This window comes from Accipiter gentilis, chromosome Z, assembly GCF_929443795.1.
Source record: "Accipiter gentilis chromosome Z, bAccGen1.1, whole genome shotgun sequence".
Classification (NCBI taxonomy): domain Eukaryota; kingdom Metazoa; phylum Chordata; class Aves; order Accipitriformes; family Accipitridae; genus Astur; species Astur gentilis.
In genome coordinates, this window is record NC_064919.1 from 39,648,003 (window position 1) to 39,668,824 (window position 20,822).

At 42.0% G+C, this 20,822-nt stretch overlaps 1 protein-coding gene across 8 annotated transcripts in view; it reads left to right on the forward strand.

Moving 5' to 3' along the window:
• Positions 1 to 20,822, forward strand: part of SEMA4D (semaphorin 4D) — a 100,697-nt gene that overhangs the window by 19,112 nt on the left and 60,763 nt on the right. The window contains exon 1 of one of the 8 annotated variants that reach the window (XM_049796651.1): positions 14,493 to 14,584. The exons of the other annotated variants lie outside the window; for them this stretch is intronic. The gene's annotated coding sequence lies outside the window, so the exon portion shown is untranslated. Of the gene's footprint in view, positions 1 to 14,492; positions 14,585 to 20,822 lie in introns of those variants that run through there. 8 annotated transcript variants of the gene reach the window in all.

Consider the following 20,822-nt stretch of genomic DNA (forward strand, 5'->3'; position numbering starts at 1 on the left):
GGAGAGCAGCGTTTGGCCTGGAGGTGGTAGATCCTTCAGAAAGAGTTTACTGTTGTCAGGCTTTTCTCTGTTTTGGTTTGGCTTTCGGGGCTGCTGGGAGATGCGGTTTGTTTTCATGGGTGCAGGTGGCTTTTCTCTGCCCTCAAAGCGATTTGAGAGGGTGGTCCCATCTGTTGGTGGGAGATGTGTATGGTACAGACCTGCTTTTCTCCTGAATGGCTGAAAACTGACACACGGTGTAATTTTGGGGAATGGTAAGCTGATACTTTTGATCTGGAGTAGCTGTCTTTGGTGCCTCACTCTGCGGTTGGTGCTGGTTATCCCATTTTCTGTCTGTGTATGTAGCTATGTCTGCCTTTTTTTTTTTTTTTTTTCCTTTTTTTTTTTTTTAAGCTAATCAGATGCCATGTGATTGGTGTCTTGTGTAACTCACTCTTTCTTGGGCCTGGTTTATTAATGCACTTCAGTACAGAGTATTCTGCCTTTGCTTTTGTACCTGTCCATTACATGGTAATTAGTTTTCCCCTGAGCTTTGCAGGTGCTGGAAGCCAGGGGCAAAGGTACCAGCGCTGCAGCGTGGCTCAGCAGGTCCTCTGCTGATCTGGTGGCAGTGGCTGCCGCTGTGGGAGCCTCGCCAGGGCTCCTGCCTGCTGCCCCTTCTCCCAGCCTGCCTCCAGACCGCCCGCCTGGTGAATACAGACACCCCAACTAGGCTGTTACAGAGGCTTCGCAAAGGGGCCCGCTGGGCCACCCAGGGCATCAAGGAGTGAGCCGCAATGAGAGGTAGCAAGGAGAAACAAGTGTTCCTCATGTTAAAGTTGTGTCCCCTTCCACTGCTTCTCTCTTTTTACACAAAGCACATTTTGCTGGAGCATTTATTTATTTTAAACCCACAAACCCTTGTATTTGCAAAGTATTTTTCGTGATGCAATTTTTATTTGTGTACGGAGATTTACTGCTTTTTAGTGACAGACTTGTGCTGTAAGTAAAAGCTGAAGAAGTGTAGTTGCAGATTTGGAGTGGACAGTGTTCGCATTTCCTTTTTTCATTATTCTGTCAAGAGCTAAATGGTTAGAACAATGGTTACTATATTTGTATTAGTTGACTGCATGTTTTTCTTACTAACGAAATGTGGCTAACCAAGTAGTTGGCATCTGCTATGAGAGAGGGTGAAAGGGATAGGGAAGTATCAGTTTTATGACTTGGTAGTGCAGTAAAACTTAGCAATTTCAGCAATTCAGAACAATCTGGCAGTTTCACATTGTTTTACTACGTGAACAAAGTAGCTATTGTTCTTCTGGTTGTTGCTGTTTGCCTTCATCAGTGTAAAATAAGGTCCACAAGAACTGCTGTGAAACTAAAGATCTCCTTTGAAAGAATTACAAACGTTTGGGATTAGTCCGGCACTGCTTCCGCAATGTGAACAAGGACCAGATGGGAGTGTGTAGCACAGCATGCCAGAGCAGGAGCCAGGGGTGCATGCTGGCTTTTGGAGTTAAAATGGCTTGTAAAAACAATGCTGACAAAGTCGCCCCATTGCACTAGCTTCCAGAGGTGCAAACAATCAAAGAGGCTTGGGGAGGGCTGCAATGGCTGAAGTGCCACATCTCGTTCCGCCTCTGGGAAAGCCACAGTATAACCAAATAGAAAATGAAGAAGTTTGTTTTTAAAAGTTTTGTGGGACTTTGGGTGATAGCCTCGTGGTCATGAAGTTATGCGGACAACACAAATCTGCAGTTTGAATCTTACAACTGGAAGGAAACTTTTCAAAAGGCTTAATAAAGTAAGATGCTTAAATTTGCCTGAAAGACAGAAGTAAAATAAGTGCAAAACCTGACTTTCATGCCTGTTACATTTTCTCCTTTTATATTAAATGTTGCTTTAAACTTTAAAGGTATCGGTCAATTAAAAAAGTCTGTACCTTTCTAAAATGTTTTTTAATAAATATAACTAATTATATTATTAATATACATTATAGTACCTAGCATATAATATATATACTAATATGTATTATTATAAGTAATTATAGTAATTACATTATTAATCATGTAAATACAAATTTTCTTGTCTGGAAATCTAGTGGAGGACAGGATCCTGAAGGGCCCTGTTTGCTTGAAGTTCAGATGTTATTCTGAGGATGCATGAGGAACTTCGAGAAGAAGTAACAAGTTATACCTGTTTCTTTGATTTGAGAAGCTACTAGTTACAAGCTCAGGAATCTTATAGCTCTTATTATAGGATCTGCTTTCTTGCTTTGGATTTGTGAGTGACAGAAGCAGACGAAATATTTTAGGAATGGAGAAGAATGGAGAATGGTCAAGAATGGAGAAGGGAGGCTGCTTGAGCTCAGTGCCAACTGATAGGTTTTGTCCATGTTTCTAGGTGATGGAGATTATTTCCTGAGGGGACCACCAATGCCTTCAGAGGCTTGAGGCTTGCAGGGCTCCTGCATGTGGAGCATGTTTAACTGCATGTTAAGAGTAGCACTTCCACACCAGGTACTAGACCAGTGGTCCTGCTCTGCTTGAGAATTTGCAGTCTTCTGGAGGGAAAGACTGGTGGGGGAAGAAAGATCCTTACGTTGTGCTGGCACATACTGTTGGCTTCACTCTGGTGGATGATTTCCAGAGTGATGGCTTCTCCTAGTGTATTTTCAGTAACCCTTCAGCGCATGTGTCTTCATCAGAGTAGCAGTAGCAGTGAGAGCACAAATGCTTTGGTTCAATGATAATTTGAGCAGAGATGTGTGGTACCAAGAGAGATGAGACAGTTTCTCCAAACCATGTTGCTACCATAGGCAAAACACCACATACTGCTGCTCTCCTTTTGCTCCAGACTGTCCCAGACGGCTTCAGCTCCTGTGTCAAGTTTTAAGAGAAAGTTTTCTGAGGTCTGGCATGCATGCAGAACACACAATGTCTCGAGGCTGAAATCTACCTTCCCATTAATTTGTTTTTACAGTCTGTCACTTTCCTGGCCTACGATGGGATTTTTCTCCACATGGGATTTCTCATGAAGGCTCTTAATTATCATGTGCAATTTGGGGACTTCCCTTTGCATTACCTTCAGCTGATGTTCTGTCAGTGTACTTAGGTTGTGATTTATATTGTGTTATAATTGCTGTTTATGAATTACACCTGCACTATGCTAGAGTTTGTCTAGAAATTGAGAAGTAAAGGGCATGCATTATGCTAGAGTTTGTCTAGAAATTGAGAAGTAAATGGCATAGCACAGTGTAAGCAAAACATACAAAATAAATGTGTACTGAAACACTTCCTTTGCATTAGTATGAAATGTCTCTCAGTTAAATATGCAAAAATATGCAGAGAGAACACTTGCAATTACGCCATGGAAGGCTGAAGGAGTTAGTATGGAGAACTTGTATTGAAATGATTCATGGCAAATGAGAGCAGACTTAGAGGAGTGTGGCTTTGTGAAGGAGACTTTTTAAAATCTACATGGGATTTTTCAAAGGTGTTTATACAGCCAAAGAGAAATTAAGAAGAGTTTTTTCAAAATAATTTTCAGATAGTTGACTAAGTAGAGCTTTGCTCTGTAATGACTAGATGTTACGTTTCCAGAGCATGTATGTACTGATGCTTGGGTTTAGCTTCCAACTTGGTAATGGATTGGGCAGTCATGCTGAGAAAAATCTGTGCTGTAATGAGTAAATTTTTTGTTTGTTTGTTTTTGTGGAAAAACAGAGAAATGTATTCAAAACAGCCAGGAGACTGATGGCTGCCTTGATATTTGTTGTCTTTCTCAGAGGTCTGTGCATGAAGTCTTTCCGAGTCCTGCATGGGATCGTGAGGTTTTCTCTTTCTAAGGGAAGAGCACACGGAGCTGTGGTCAGTTGAGTGGGGTGCTGCCCTGAAAAGAGGTTATGCTGCAGAGCCATGCATGCTACTGCTACAGCTGTGCTGCAGCTTTCCTTGCTTCTGGAGCTTGTAGCTACAGTTGTATTGTAAAAATACTCAGAAAAAAAGTAAAAGTTAGGAAGAATCTTGATAAAGCCAGGCAGACACCTTGGGAAAACAGTTGTTTTGTATCACACCAGAATTACAGCAGCTAGTATCCTCCCTGCCTCTTCAGTGCCTGCTCTTTTGCCTGACACAAGAGGGTGGTGAGGTGGGGTGGTGAGCTTCAGCTTGTCTGAAGTGAAAAGATAATGTGATGAAAAAAGTAACCCAGTACTTCCCTGAAGAAAAGCAAATTAAAGGTGTTACCTTAACCCCTGGGTAGCATGAACCTCTGGAATGACTGGGTGAAATTCTGTACGGAGCCCTCGAGTTTGTCCACTACTCTCATTTTCCTCATCCAGAAAATGAATCTCTCCTCATTTTGTTGCTAATGATTGCAAATCCTGCACATCATCTTATTTCCAATGGTTAATTACTCTCTGCCTTGAGAGTCTGCACATTTTATTGTTGATCTTCAGTTTCTAGCTGCTGAATCTTTTTGCTAAGCTCTATGTTGCTTGCATATTGCTTAGTCTGTAATTTAAAGTGGTTTTTTTTTCTTAAGCAAATGGTTTACTGTTGAAAATGTGATCTCTGTGTTTGGAGAGGTGTATAAATGTCTGTTGTCGATAGTGTTAAAATTCCAGAATACAGTGTCTCAAAGCTGGAAGTCTTCAAATACTGTAAAATGAGCTTATAGGAAAGAATAAGTGACAGAGCAAAATCAGTAATAAGTCCTGGTTGGTTTTTTTTCTGTTGACTTATTAAATGTTTTAAATACAATGCTAAGTAGCTCACTGCCTAAAAGCACAGTTCTAGAACAATAAAACTGATTATTTGGTTTTAAGTAAATTATTAATTTTGCAGCTTTCACTTTTCTCTGAGAGGGTTGGTGGGAAGGATGGATGGTTGTGTTACTGAGTGGACTAGTTAAATAACCTAGGCTATTTATACTGTAACGAATAATAATGCCAAATAACTGGGAATTAATTTGTTTTTATTTAGTGTCAGTAGAGAGCTATAGTAGTTGCATGCTATATTAAACATGAAAAGAGTGTCTAAATGCAGGTGGAGTAGGAATTTCTGAACAGCAAGTGCAGCAAAACGTGAATTAAACTTCTTGTACAATTAATTGTGTGTTGGTAAGTGTATACTAACCTGTGAGCCTGAAGCTGTGTGGTGTGCTGCCGCTGCTCCTTGTAAAAATATAAGCAATGTGTGCCTCCAACAAACTCAGCCCATGTCTGTTTAAGTCGTACTTTTGCTAGCAAGGGGGAGCAGGGTGTTTTAAAGAAAAAGCAAGCCCCAAGGGGAACAGCAGTTGACCTGTGATGGGCATCAGAGGCTTGAGGCAGCACGCTGCAGTTGACGGTGCCTGTGGTGGATTTGGGTCCCCAGAGAAGTAAGGTGGGGCAAAAGCTGCTTGGTGCATTGCCTATAGGTATGCTTTGGTGATGAAGTAGACCCAGCAGGTGAAGTCCTAATTCGGGAGCAATAATTTCTTACTCAGTTTTTCTGTAGTATTTATTTTAGTATAGGGAACAGTTGCTCTGCTCCTGATTGTATTTTGTTTTTGTTTGTTTTTTTTTTAAAATTGATCTTATCTTGAAGCATCTTTCTGAACCTGGGACCAACCTTGGTTAGTTCTTGAAAAGTTTTGCAGAGAAATATCTATAAAATCAATTTAGGAGGAGGAAACCATTGCTAGCAGTTGGGTGGAACTCTTCGTGCAGATGATGCTGACTTGCAATGTAAACATGGGACTCTTGTATTTATACCCTTAAGTTTCATGATGCTGTTGTGCTTTAAGTGGTGATTCTCAGGAGATGCAGTCTCAAGTGTCCCCCTTCACAGTAGCTTTTTGTGACATATAGTCTGTTTTTCAGTGCAGTTTGCCTTGAGTAGGGTTTTCTGTTGAAAAGGGTATTTCAGCTATCTTATCTTAAGGTTTACAAAAGAATTGCCTTTAATTGCTCACACTGAAGTGCTCACCCCTCCCCACTTGCACACACTGCCCATGAAACGTGTTAATCCCCTCCCGCCCTCCCCCCATTGAAGAAGCCTGATACATTTCCTTTTGCATTAGTTAGGCCTTCTGGGAAATACATGCAGAAATAAAAGCCTTTTCTATAGCCCTTTCTCCCTCAGGAATGCATAGAAACCAGCTCCTTGGATCTGGTCCACAAACTTGAAACATGATTTTAGAAAAAAAAATAAAAAAATCTGTAATCCTGTGCACATGTTAGTGAGCAAGTCCTAATTACAACTTGAGTTAGAGGTATAGGATCTCGTAAGTTTTCATGGTACTTTAAAAAAACAACAACAACATGTTCCTTATTTGCAGTCTCTAAGTTGTGCTGAGGTTTGTTTCCAAAGCAGTTATTTAAAACTCTCTTAGCTTTGTGACCTTTGTTTGTCCCTCATCTTTATTAGCAGTGTGTACACAGACAGTCTACATAGGAGAGGCTTATTTTGTTTACCAAGATTACTCAAGTATGGTGATGGTTTCTCAACTACCAGTAGTACTCAGACAATTTACCCTTAACTCTAGCAAGAAGTGTGCCCTTTGCCTTGGGATAACTGTGTGTGCATACTAGTTACACATGCTTGAAAGCCCATGAGAAGAGGTACTGCAGGTTTTTACAGTGATATTGCTATATCAATAATTAACATCGGTACTGTACCACAGCCAGAAAGGCCAGGCTGAGCCTGGTGTAGCCTCTACTCCTCTGTGCACTGGGACCTGTAGGAATGCCTGCAGCTTGGGGTGGTTGACCATCATGTTATGAATGACCCTGAGCTTTGAGCTACCTGTGTATCTCAGTGGCTCTGGGGGCACACAGGTGTTGCGCCGTGTGAAGAAAGACCTCGTGAGGAGCTAACTTGGGGTTAGCCACGGTGGCATAGTGGTGCTGCCCGGGCAGGGAGGATACGCAGTGGTGTGATGGCTTGGGCACACGGCCTGTCCGTGTCATTGGGCACACGGCCTGTCCGTGTCATTGGGCACATGCTGGTGTCTGTGCGCTGCTCCTCCTGCTTAAAACAGATGTCAGAGTGGCTTGAGGCATGTGAAGCATGAACACAAGCCCTACTGGCAGGACAGCGTGATTGTTTGCAGTGTATGCTTGCCTGTGGCTTCATCTTTACTGTGGGCAAACCCAGAGCTGCCTTTTTCTCCACCATGATTGTGTGTATTATTATTAAATGTAGCTTGAAAAGTGCACAGCAGACTGTTTTATTGTGAATACATATGCAAATATCCAGTGTCACTGCTTACGCAGTAGACTAACTCAAGAGCAGCCATGGTGGTGTTTTGCGTGGTTCAGGTGGTCATCGCATTCATGGAGTCTTGTGCTTCTTAATGTTGGTGCACCGCTGCTGTTACATGTGCCAGAAAAGCCAGCCTAAACTTCTTCTGCCAATTCCCACTCCTCCGCGCTCCCATGCACCCTTTTCAGAAGTGGTGGTATAGTTGCTTGGAGGCCTGATGCTGCGCCACATCAGTGCTGCTTTTGCTGATGGTACAGCCCCACCAGCAACGAAGCAGCTCCGCTGCGGGGGCAGGAGCTGCTTCAGCTGGTTTTGCCAGCAAAGAGGAGTGTTGGTGAAACCACGGTGTGATCCGTGCTGTGGTGAGCTGGAGCATGAAAATGGGCATCTACAAATTAGGGGTGAATCTGACTTGACTGAAGTGACAGTTTCTTTCAGCTGATAAAAATATTTCATAAATACTGGCTTTCTTTCAGTTGTTATCTAGTGTGGAATTTTAGGTCATGTTCCCTGGCAGCCACCAAAGGAGAAAATTATTTTAATTCCACGCCTCTCCCCGAAGCGAGAGATAATAATCTCTGTGATGACAGGTTGTCAGGTTTTCTTTTCTATCCTCCCCCCCAACCCCCCCATCCCCCAAGTTTTAGGATGGAATTGCAGAGGATGGAGTGTAGGATACCTATTTACAATATCCCCCTCTTTTTGATGCCAACATCTTTGCCTCACAGCTCGGTGATCTCTGCTCCTTGGCTTCCATTACAGCTCAGTTTAATAGCAGCAACTGGCACCCTAATGTCTTCTGCTGACAGTTTCTTAGAGCGGGCTGTGTATTTCGTGTTCTCTCTGATTTTAATTTCAGGTTAGCAGTTAATCTTGTTTGTTCAGGCACTGGTTTTTGCCCTCTTGTTTTCTCTCAGTAGGTGGCATTTTGTTCTGCAGGCTGTCTTGGTTTAAAAATGGGCCTTCATTGCAGAGGAGGGCTCTCTGAAGGGGGCCAAAGGTGGTGTAATCTGGTCTGTAGGCTTTTGGGTACACTTTCCAGCACTGACCTACTTGCTGCGATTAATGGCTTTGCTACTAATGAACTGGGGGATGTTTTCTGTATTTGTGTTATTGTCAGTGCGTGGTGCTTTTTCGCAGCTCACATTCTGCTGCTTAAGTGGTTTCCACAAGAAGTAATATGCTGCTTCCAACCTATATTTTTTAATTATGTTGAGCAAGTTGCTGATTTTAATAGGGAATAGTCATTCAGTAATGAGTTTGCAGGCAGTAGGCGGTTTGCTACAAAACTATGTTGCTTTAGCTCACCCTTATATGACAGTTGCCATGCAAGTTTGTTGGTCCAGTTGACGCCATGCTGGACTACGTCCTAGGTAAGAAGGCTGAAAACAGAAGTTTTTGTTTTAATTTGAAAACTGCTAACTTCCTGTGGATTGATACACTTTTCATAGAACCACATAGTATATAAATATAGCATGTGGTTAACCTTATTTGGGAGCATTGTTTCCTTTTGAATGGTGGAAAAATTCTAAGAAAAATGTGTTGGAAATCACAGCTGTTTAATGATGGGGGTCTTAATTTACTCCTTGATTTGAGGTTTTTATTTTTAGGTGTATAGGAACCTTTCTGTATCAAAACTTGCATCATAAATGGTGTGCAGCTTCTTCTCTTCAGTCATCTTCCTGAAGGAAAGAATGCTATAGGCATGATGAGTCTTGAATCTATTTGTTGAAGAGTGCCTGGAGAATAAAATGTTCTTAATCAAGCTGAGTATGTTTATTTAGCTCTTTAAACTCCTAATTTGCTGGGTTCGTATTCTTTAGACTGGTTTTATTTCAAATAATGTTTGTCTGTGGAACAGCTTTTGGGAATGCGGAATGTACCTCCTCCTTCTACAAGGGATACAGAGTTGTTTTGCATTCATGGGTTAGAAGAATGTGTAGATCAGCTGGGTTTCTTCAAAGCTAGAACTGGGTAACAGGGTTTTTTTTTTTTTTAGTTTAGGGTTTGTTTTTTTTAATTCTAATTAGAAAGCATTTGTCAGTCAGGTTCTAGGTGAAAAACTTAGGCAAGGGTTTGAAGGTGTAAAATGTGAACTGGTAAAAGCTGTCTTTGTGTGCCCTAGGGAAAAGAGTGTTAAACCTCAATGTGAAACAAACTGATCAGTTAACGTATTCAGCATGGATAAGATGCCTTTTAAGGGTCCGATAAATGAGTTGTGTGGTTTAACATTGAATAAAGACTTTTTTTAAAATAATAAGTGTCTGATACTGTGCTTCCAATTGTTACTGGTAGATGATGGCTGTAGACCTCCTTCCTTCTTCTGCAAGGTATTTTAATGTTTGTCGTGTGGGGACCCTGGCTGTTGCAGCAGTCTTAGCCAGCCAGCAGCTGGTGGCTTGCTGTGGCCAGAGTCCTCTGGGGCAGCCAGAGCGTGATCGGGGATGTGCGTTGTGGTGAGGATCTGGGGAGACTTTGACCCAAACTCTTCACCGAACTGAAACACAGCACGGTATCCATTAAAGAGGGAATAAGTTCTACTGTGATGGCAGGGTCTTCCAGTTTGTATAGTCTGAGGATTTTTTTGAAGAGTGTCATTTAATTTTCTTTCTAAATTAGGTGTGGAGTTATTTACCTTTCTTGTGTTTGACAGTGAGTAGCAACGTCAGCCCGGTGGCTGCAGGGCTGGCCTCTGTGGCATTTAGGCCCTTCTTGCAGGCATTGAGGGGCGGGGAGGAACAGCCACCGTCCCTTCCCTGCTTGTGTCTGGTGTGACAGGAGAGCTGTGCCCCTGCGGTGCCGTCTCCCTGAAAAGCCGGCCTTTGTGAAGGGCCGCTGGAGCTGAACGGGGCCCGGACGCACCCGCTCTGACTGGCGGGCAGGAAGCACGTTGTTTTTCTTCCCCCTTGGTTAATGATTGAGAGAGGTGCAATGCTGTTACTAGTAATTTATGCCTCTTACTGCATTTTTTCACATCGCGGTGTTTTCCGTCCTGAGCACCATCTTGATGAGTTTCCTGCCCCGCTGGGCCCCTGCGTACCCGTGTGCTCCCTCCCAGGTTCCCGCTGCCTGCCAGAGGGAGCAGGCCCTCAGCCTCTGGGAAGAGTGAACTCCATCTTTTGCCCTCCCTGTGGTTTTGGGGGGAATGGTGTTGTATGATGCAGTTTGGCATGTGTGGCGAACGGCTGAAGTGACGGTTTGTGGGTGTACGGGTCCAGGCTGGCCTTCCATCCAGCGCAGGGGAAGGAGAGCAAACCGAACCCTCTGGCGCAGGGCTTGTTCCCTCTGGCCCAGGCAGGTGAGACCGTATCCCTCACAGCAGCATCAGTGGCCTGTGTCCCCCTTCTCATGTCGGTGAAGAGCTGTGAATCACCTCTTTGTGTCTGTAGAAATCAGATTCATCAAAAATGGCATAAAAAAGTAGGTTAATGACTGAGATGCCTTCTTGGAGGATTCGTATTTGGTACCAGCTGACGACAGGGCCTGTTGTGAGACCTGGGCTCTGTCGCGTTTGGGTAACAGTGCTGTTAATAAGGTTTGCTTCTGTGTCATCTGGGAGTGTTCTTTGTCCAAACTGATGTGTTTTTCCTGAATGCTAAGTCGTGTTATCTGGGCCATCAGGTTTCTGCATTTGCTGGGCTCACTTATGAGACAAAATTGCATTGGATTTTATTTCTGCTTTTCGCATTTTGGTGTTGCTGAGCTCTTTCTTGAAATCCTTTGGGTTCTGTAGCCTATTTTTTAAGTAGGTGTTTTTACCTGTATTATTGAGGAGCTTTCTAGAGCAGACACAGTAGCCACTACCTTAAATCCCTGTGGCCTCTGCTTTCCTGATGCACTGGAGAACTGAACTGAGATGACATCGGTTACTTCTTAAATAAGTCAAAATCTAAACAAAAATGCTTCCCCAAACCAGAAAGCTGACTGGTGGAAAACACAATGCCTTTTCTCTTCCCTTGTTGTCTCTGCTCTGTTTTCCTCTCTGCTGTCAACAGAGAGCTCATGTCTGGGAGGACAGTGGCTGGGTGCAGCGGTGGCTGGGCTGGCTGTGGGACAGGGGACGGGGGGCAGGTGGGGCTGTGTTGAGGGGACCATGTTGCAGAATTGGGCAGCGTGGTGTGGGGGTACTCCAGCCCCTCTGGTATTGTGCCCTGGGCAGCCCTCCCCTCCCCTTCCTGCCTGTTCATACCCACTGTGAAATTTTAAATTTACTTCTGCCCATGTAATGTTTTGAAGGTCAGCAGAGAGGAAGGTGTTGGGATTCTTGCTGCCTGAAGAAGGTAAGTGCAGATGGTAGTTAATCAGAGTGATTTCTGCCGAGTGATGAAGGCACGAGGTTTGCTCTTTTGTAATGGGTGAAAGGGGAAGAAGGAAATGTGTCAGAAGGTTTAATTTCGGTTTTAGTAATCCCATTTGCTTCCCTGCCTCTTGGAAACATTTATGTATAGTTTATTTAGCTGATGGGAATAAGAGGATGAAGGGGTTTTTGTTTGTCTTTTAGCAATACAAGAATTGGACTCAGGTTGAAGAGAAGTACATGTATTCATGGTGTGGTCAAAGTTGCATCATGAGAAAAATCTGTTGTAACTGTCTCAGTAACTTGTCCTTACTTAAGCAGAAGGATTTCTGCTTCTTGACTCAGAACCCATGTGAATTGGTATACTAGACTCAAAAAAAAATGCATAAATGCTCTAAAGCTTACTTTTATGCTTCTCCACTCTAGGAGTGCTCCTTCTGTGCTGATCTGGTTGAAGTGGCATCACTTAACGAAAGATCTTGGTGTATGGAAATAATAGCTAATTAAAAAAAAATAATCAAAAAACCCCAAGAGATGGCCTTACCTATGCCCCTTGTGTTGTAAAACAAGAGTGTCTCTGTCTTACAGATTCTGGAGAATAAATGCTTGCTGGAGGTGTCTTCCTTTCAGTAACTCTAGAGCTACCTAAATTGACTTGACATCAGAGGAGCCCAGTGCTGACAGTCCCCAGAGGCTGCTGGTCTGAGTTACGACTTTTCATTCTGAACCTGGTTCCTTTGGGAAGATGAGGTTTTGAACAGCCATTGGCTGAACATCTCAAAAAAAAATAAAAAAAATATTTAAAAGCTGCTGCCAGGGACACATTTGAAAGTTTGGGGTTTTTTTAGTGTCTTAGCCATTGTGGACTGGCTCTGTGTACCTTTTTAATCAGTGGTGCTTGTAATGCATATTAGTTTAGCTAAGCTCACAAAAAAGCTGGGTTTAGTCTCCTTCCTTTGTCTTGTTTGCCTGCGGACAAGTATAGGATATTACCAGAGTCCTGGATGGTTGATAAGTGCTAGAAAATATGCTTATAGCGGGACAAATTCAAGAAGCACTACCTTTATAACTTACTAAAGAAAAGGTAATGGGCATAAATTGATAAATACAAATGGCAGAGGGGGTGGGCGGGGGGAGCGGAGGAGGGAGGGGGAAGGGGAAGTTGGAATTTAGTTCACTCCTCAGGGTGAGGTATGTAGGACCCTGATATTTAGAAGCTGAAGGCAGGCATTTCAGACCAGTAATAAAGCACACTTATGTAACAGAAAATTGGTGATGGATTCTACCTCTGCAAGAGCCTGTAGTTTGGGGACTGTCTCCTTTTCTAAGAGCAGAGTTCCACTTCAGCTGACTCAAGGGGGGTTTTAGCAGCCTTTGTCACCTAGGAGGGCAAACCAATTTTCAGTGACAATGTTTGGCTTTGTAGCTGCATGTTTTTTCTGTCTGTATTTTTCCTCCTGTTAATGCTTAACCTGTATTAATTGTTCTTTGTGGTTTTGTTTCGTTGCTTACAGGTTTCTCCCCCTCTTAATTCATAGCTGTTGTATTACGTACCTCTGTGTTTCAGCTTTATGCATCATTTCATCTGTACCCTAATTTGGAAGCAGAGATATTTGAAAGTAAGAGAAATGCTTGTACTTGGGCAGAATTCCAGCTTATATCTACTCTTCTAATTTCTTTTGGTTTATTTTGAAGATAGTGGTAAGGCATGCCTTCATAAACTTAGGGTCATAAAAAGTAATGAATTTTAAGCCATTATTTAAAGTCTTTGTCTGTCATTTTCTTGAGATTATCACTTACAAGCACTTGACATCAGCCAACCCAGATCCATATTGCTAATTGAAAAACATTTTTGCCCTACATGAATTCCTAAATCATGTGGGCTCATTACATAAGCTGACACTAACAGACTCTGATAGAACAAATCACTACTATTAGAGACCCTTTACTTGTCTTACCCTGTTATTTCTTTTTGTTCAGGGATTTCTTTCTTTGCTCATTTCTGAAGCTTTGGACATTCTTTCATCTGTTTTCCTCTTCTCAGGAAAATTGGGATCAGAGTATTTATTTTGCTCTTTTTAGTTGGTCCTCACATTATGCCAGCTGTGATTGCTGTTTATAGTTAGTGCAGCTGATAAAACATCACAGTTAGAAACAATGTTGATATGAGTATGAATCAATTTTTGTTTTAAAATATGTTGCACAAACCCATGGAACACCACCACAAGTTCAAAATCCCCCTTATGTTCCTTTACCTTCTGGTACGTGTTTTGCAACTTCTTGTTATGTTTTGCTTTTTATTGAAGAATAACTCTGTTGTATCACAGATGTTTTGGAAGAAGTGGATATCTCATTTTTTTGAGACATTTGTCTCATTCAAATGTCAAAATGTTATATTTTATTCATATGTTTGAAAACTTGCAAAAGAGCACTAAATGTGACAACTTGGGAGGAGGGAAGGAGTATAAACTGTCCTTCCTTGGGAGGCATTTTGTGCTATTTTTTCTAGCTAGTGGTAGTGGCTAAGTGGTATGACATTGAACTTAAAAAACTGATAGCGCTTATGAAAGGGTGCTGTTCAGTGAAAAATTGTAATAGAGAGATTTTAAGGTTTTTTACTAAGTTTTCACCTCTTCTTTCAGTGCAAGTTCTTTTTTGCTGTTGTGTTTGTCGTTGAGAAGCAATGCTACCTGCAGAAGTTCAAGTCCTTGTTGACTGTACAACCGTCACCTTTTGTTCTGCAGTTGAATATGTAAAGAAAAGACTAACAATGGTTTCATTATGTGATGGCTCCTGAATGCACTGTTGCCTGATGGGCAAAGAAGCATCAGCTTTAATTAATGGACAGTCTGTTAGTATGGTTTGTTTGAACTGTGCTAGCAGGCCCATTGCTCAGTGATACACTAACCTACAGGAATATTTAGTCCTCTGCCTTGGAAATCTTTCAGACTGGTATATGAATTGCAGCATCGTGCCAGTAGCTGTGAATTATGATTTATCTGCTCTGAAGCTCCACTTTTGAGTGACAGGCTTAGCATCCAGCTTTTCTGACAGGGAAGTAAATGGGTACCATCCACCCTTAGGTAGGATTTTAATCACAGACCTCCTGTTTCTACTTCTCAAGATGTAGTAACTATAATGCTTTCTCTTTGGGACCCGCTCCCTGATGGTGTACATTTATAGTGAGGTAGACATACCTTTTAAAACAAAGTAGCACATATCCATTACTCAGGGGTGCATAGCATGAAAAGCAAAGGTTAATGAAATGCCCCTGTGTTTGAAGGTCTTAGTTGTATGTTAACTTTTGCTTTGGCAGCTCTAAGCTTTCCTGACTGTAGCTCTGGAAGAAAGCAATGTTTTCTGTCTGCTGCAGCCCTGCTGGCTATACTATGTGTCTTGGTCAGTCCGTCGCTGTTCATTGATCTGGAGAGGGCAGCCATTAATTACTCATTTCACTCCCTGTTTCTCTAGCAGTTTTGCGTTTAGGATTTTCTGATGAAAATAACCAGTCTAACTTTGATACAGTGAGATGGAAGTATTTGATTAAGCATTAGTTCATTTAAAATCAGTTTATTTAAAATTGTTTCTTAAAGAACTGTGTCTTTCAGATTGATTTTTTTGTTTGTTTGTTTTTGTTTTTTTGTTCTTGCACTCTTTGCTTGCTGCCTGAAGTTGAATCAAGCTGAAGGCTCAGACTTGTGTAATTATAATGCAGATAGTTTGCATGTTTGCTGTACCAATTGCCTTGGTTTGTAAATGATCCTTTATGGTACATTTGCAGTCTTCAACATGTGGCAGGTAAAGTATAAACATGCAAACAGTTCTTGTTCATACTTTTATGTGATACCCAAGTAGTGAAACCAACTTGTGGTAGAAATTGTACTTGCTAAACTTGTGGTTCAGGGGTTTATCTGCTCTATCTCACAGCACTCATGGCTTTTAACATTCTGAAGTCAGTGAAGTTGGAAAGCAAATAAAAGTAAACAGGCTTCAGCATAGGTGACTTGTCCCGTTCTCTTCCTCCTCAGTGGTCCTTTTTGGGTCCTGCTACTGTCCATTTTGAAGCGTTATGTCCCTGCCACAGGCTGCTAGCTTTCATCAGCATGGAAAATGAAGAGGGCTGTGGGAGAGCTGCTGTTCAGTGATTTTTGTAATCCGCTGCGAGCAGCTCAAGTCAAGGCTGGGGGTGGGAATGGAGTAAGAGGGGCCAAGCATCCCCTGTGCGCTGCCACAGAGACAGTCTTTGGAGGGAGCTGAAGCCTGCACTGTCTGTCCTTGTTTCAGTCCTTTAAGTGGACTTATCTGCATTAAGTCCTGCTGTTCTGAACTCCAGATCTTCAGGTTTTCAGTACATCTGTGTTACAGCCTTTGATGTGTTGTTGATAACTGTTGTAAATCAGAAGCCTTTAGCTGTGTGGTGAGTGTTTTTCAATAATGCTCAGGTTGGTGTTTTTGAAGTGGACTCCTGCCATGTGTCACAGAAGCACAGCTTGTGCATTTGCACTTGTGTTTATTCAGTCCTCTGGCATCAACATGGGGCTTTCAGAGCCTACGATGGTCCAGCCTTTCTGTATGCTTCTCACCTTCTCTGGAGCTCTAACACAAGTTTACACAGAGTTCAAATAAAATAGGCTGGTGTTTGGCAGCGTTTTCTCACTTGGTTAGCAAGAGTGCCCTAGGAGCTGATTAACTCTGTGTGTGCTGTGAGCCGAAGAGGCGTGTTTTAGAGTTCACATCAAGTCTCTGGTGCAAGTGCCAGAAGGAAAATTATATACGAGAGACTCAAAAGATACCCTAATGCAAGTACAAATTAAGGAGACAAGTGGATCAGTGGAAAGCCCAACTTGTGAGGAATGCATTAAAGATGGTTTGTTCCATGGCAGCAACTGGTCTGGTAGCTTCCAATCTGTTTTCTCTGGTTGGCAGAATTTCAGTCAAAACCTTAATGCTTTCCAAAACTGCAGTTCTGCACAGTGAAAGAGACCAAGCGTATTTTTCTTGCAAATCTGCAGTTAAATGAGCTTTTACTTGTTTCCCTGCACTAGTATTAAAACTCGTCTGGCTGTGCAGTGAGCAACATTCAGAAAATGATCTGGCTGCAAAGTGGCATGCCACAACCTCCATTTCTTCCCATAAAAGCAAATGGCTTAGTTTTTCAGCTGGATAAGTTTCTTGAACCAACAAAAACTTTAGTATTTTTGTTTATCTCTAAGAACAAGGGAAGAAAACCTGTGCACACCAAGCTTTCTGCATCTCTCATACTGCTTTGAGTTGCTTATTTTCTGTTGTACAGGTGTCATTCCAGGCGCTATCAGCCTGGTGGCTGTATAAAGTCTCCTGTGAATTTTTCTGCTGGTGTGCCTGGTCCTGTTCTTCTGGTCCCTTGGTTGATGATATTCTGTCCCTGGTTGTGGAGGTGGAGAGATCGTGTCTGCTGCTCGCAAGTCTCTGCATCTCTATTAATGCTCTGCTAATATTTGTTCAAATTCTCTGCCCTGTCTTGTCTGACACACTTCAAACAAGTGAGCTTTGGGGCTTTTCCAGCTGAGCAAACTTCAAGCAGTTGGTACTTTACAACCTCTTTAATCCTTGATAGATAATGCTACTCAGACACCAGACAACAAGGGGAAGAAAAAATTTGCATATGCAGATGTGATTCTAGCACTAGCCTGGAAAATAAGTTTTTGCTTAAATTGTTTTTATATATCTCAGAAATATATTCTCCAGAACATGTCAAGTCTGAGAAATACTAAAACAGGTAGCAGTATGGGTTCTTGCCTTAATCCTTTTAGCTAGGATCCCTGGTTAAAAAGGAAGTGTGTTTGTGGGAGGGAGCACTGTTTCTCTTTTTGCTGTGTTGGTAGGGAAAGGCAGCTGTCTCCCCTGGTAGTCTAGGCTGGTACAGTATGCAGCAGGGGATGATGCTGGGAATTTCCCTTGTGTGTTAGAAGAGGAAGAGTTGTTGGATGAAGGTGCTGTTTGAGCAGCAATTTGCTAAGTAGCCACTGACTAACAAGCAGATTCCTGTGCCATCTTTGATGGGAAGATTTTTTGCTTCCCTTTTGCACAGTGATGAGATAAGTGGTTTTGGCTGCCTGTTTTCTGGCCTGATACCAGGAGTTTTTAGGGACTCCTTCGTGGAAATGCAGGGCACAGTGTCATGGATGCATTTACAGTGCTGGTGTCCAGATGATTTGCAGCAAGGCCCATCCTGCTATCTGTCTGCCAGATGTGCCTTACCACACAGAGGGTGGGGCTGAAGTGGGTCAGTTAGTAAAGCTTTTGCCATCAGGGCACAATTTCTCAGGCCAGTGCAGAGGAGGAGGGGTGTGTGTGTTCATTTGTTTTAAATCAGTGAGTGTAGCAAACACCCTCCTTAGACCATTTCCCTCTGAATTACAGGGTGGTTTTGCATCTTAGAACAGGAGATGCTGCATGTCTTCAACACTCATGGCATCCCGATACTCTTGGTGCCTTCTGCTTTGATTTTCATAAACCTCATGTTTCAGTCACCCAACACATGCGGAATGAAGAAATGCCACCATTTGCAATGGGAGAACTAGTTTCTCATAGAAGTTGAGTTTGGGGCTTATAAAGTCCTTTGGTAGTTTTGGGCTAGTTTGGGAGTGGTCTCTGTCAGCCATGTATTATTTCAGATGAGTTAGCTGTGCCTGTGACAGTAGCAGCATGCTTGATTTTGGACAATCCCAGCACTGGAAAAAAAAATCATTTCTTAGTCACTGCAGTACCACTTCTACTTCTGCATTTCCCTGCTATGAAATCCAAAAATTACAGCCTTGTTTTTGTTGCTCTGTGAAGGTGAAAAGGCCAGATTTGGAAGACACACTTTTTTAATGAATACAAGTCAAGGACTGTTTTTTTATTACAGAGAAATCTGGGAGAAAAAACCCAAGATGATTTTTTTTTTCTTCATGCTACAAGAGGCTTGGCTCTGTGAAGAAGCAGCTATTTGACAAAATGTTCTGAAGTATGAGTGCAGAACTGGGATTTTGTCACTCCATGCTGCAAGAGCAGAGCAACTGTTCACACTCGGGTTTTGGTGTGGGATTTTGCTGAATTTTTTATGGCAGTTTTACTCTGATTTTTGCCTGTCCTGTGCTACTGCTGTAACTCTCCTGGGCACCAGATGATTACTGAAATTTTGAATATGCAGTCTTACTATGTTAGATATGACTCCCACTGAGAAACTATACCTCTTGAAAACTGCTATAAAAAAAAATTTGGAAGAGGGATTCTTCTCCCTTTCTTGTCCCCTGCCTCTCAGAAAGTCTTGCTGTGGAAACAGTGAAACCCAAAACATGAATGTTGTATACTCAGGCTCTTGCTCTTGGTTGGAGTCTGTAGGCTCTGCTCCCCTACAAATAAAGTTCTGTATTTTTTATTATACTGCTTAGAGTTTTTTGCTGTTTTTTTGGTGATGGCGTTTTGTTTGTAACTGAACACAATGATTAATTGTGTTTGAAAGTGATACAGAAGCACAAGGCAAAATTGAAGGCTCCATTGTTCTTGGTACCATGATGAATGTTTTTTCTGTTCCTAGATGACTTGCAGCACTATTAATTTCAGAGTCGTCTTGGAAGCACAACGAAGCAGGTTATTACCTTTTTGAACTTGCATTGTGAGTAAAGGGTATATTTTTCATTTGGAAAAGCACACTTAGGCTTATTTACACTGCCAGGTGCAGCAGAACTTAATCCTGTGCTGCAGTGTATCTCCTTGAAAAATCATGTTTTAAGTCTACTGCCAGAGGTGTGCTAACAGACGGAAAATTGGAGAAATGTACCTCTAAGTATGGAGGTGTTAAAAGTCAATATATTGCGTATCTCTGTTCTGTGTAAAAGCAGTAACTTCATGTAGGAGACCTACCTGTGCTCAGGGTTCGTTTTTGCCTGGTTGTGCCTCTTCCAGTACTCTTACCCATACATCCCTGAAGGATACGCAGCATCCTGTCAGCTGAAACTGGCCGCTGCAGTTAAGTCGTATGACAGCCCTTTCTTATAGTCTGTGTAGCAGTTGTTTTGAATCTGTATCTCTGGGTTGGTATTTAACAGATGGGTTGGATAGAGTTTTTGGAAACTAAATGTACATAAGCTCTTCATTTCTTGGTTATGCGTATATGAGGCTGTAGCACTGAGGTATTTTAAAATTAGGGATCAGATAGTTGGCTTCCGTGGTTTGACATTTGTTGACTTTAGAAGATAACATATTCAAATACTTAAAAACAAGCATTGCAAGATTCAATTTTATATGCGCATTGCAATTTACTATTATATTGCCTTTCTTTAAAATACAAATATTGCCAAAAATGTTGTCAATAATATGATATCTGCATATGATATATGCAGTTACTGAAGTATTTTAATGTACGTATGACCAACATGTTTTCAGTAATGCTTCTTTCTGCTTCTTGCTTTGCTCTTTGCAAAGGTTGTAGCCTTGGGATGCTAGCCAGGCTTTGAACTGTAAAAAGGAGCATAAAGAATGCAGGATGTTTTTAGAATACTCAACCACAACCAGATGGCTTCATTAAATTCTCTTTAGGAGCAAGGAGAGCAGTTGCTGCTTTTGGAAGAAAATTGGCTAGAGCAACTGCTTTTCATTGCTATCCCAAGTGTGTGGCAGGTAACAAGAATATTCGTACAACAATTTTATGTAAAGCAATTGGTCCATGTACCTTCAAACAATAGGTGCAGGAGAGTGGTGCCTCTATTCTGTAAACTGATAGGTACAAATTAGAACAAAAGATTGAATATTTCATCAGTAAACTTCCTGTGCATGTTTTAAATTTTGGGCAGGGGAAGCTCTGCTAGTTGCTTTGCTTTTTACTCCTCAGTCCCAAACATTTCATGTAGTTCTGTTCTTTGCCATAAAATCTTCTGTTTGTTTTACTTTTTTGCCTTCTTTCCTGGAGAACACTGAGGAAAACTACATTTATAACTAAGTGTAGTTATAAGTGACTTGTGAAGGAGAGTGGTATACAAAATGTAGTTTTCTTCCTGTAGAATACAAAGACTTCTGGCAGAAGTGTATCAAGAGTCTGGTTGCTCAGGGTTTCAATGTTCTTGCGTGGATCAAAGTTAAGCATGGACAACGTGAGCAAATTTTTGCTTTGCTTGGACCTAAGCTGTAATTAGGTACTTCATGCTCGATTTCCTCCCTACCCTTTTGCCCTGAAAGTTAAACCCAAAACTTCTGAGGTTTGGGTCAAAGCAAACACTCTGAAGTTGTGATATCTTTTTTTTGAGGCTGAATAGCCTGCTAAAAGCATAAAAATG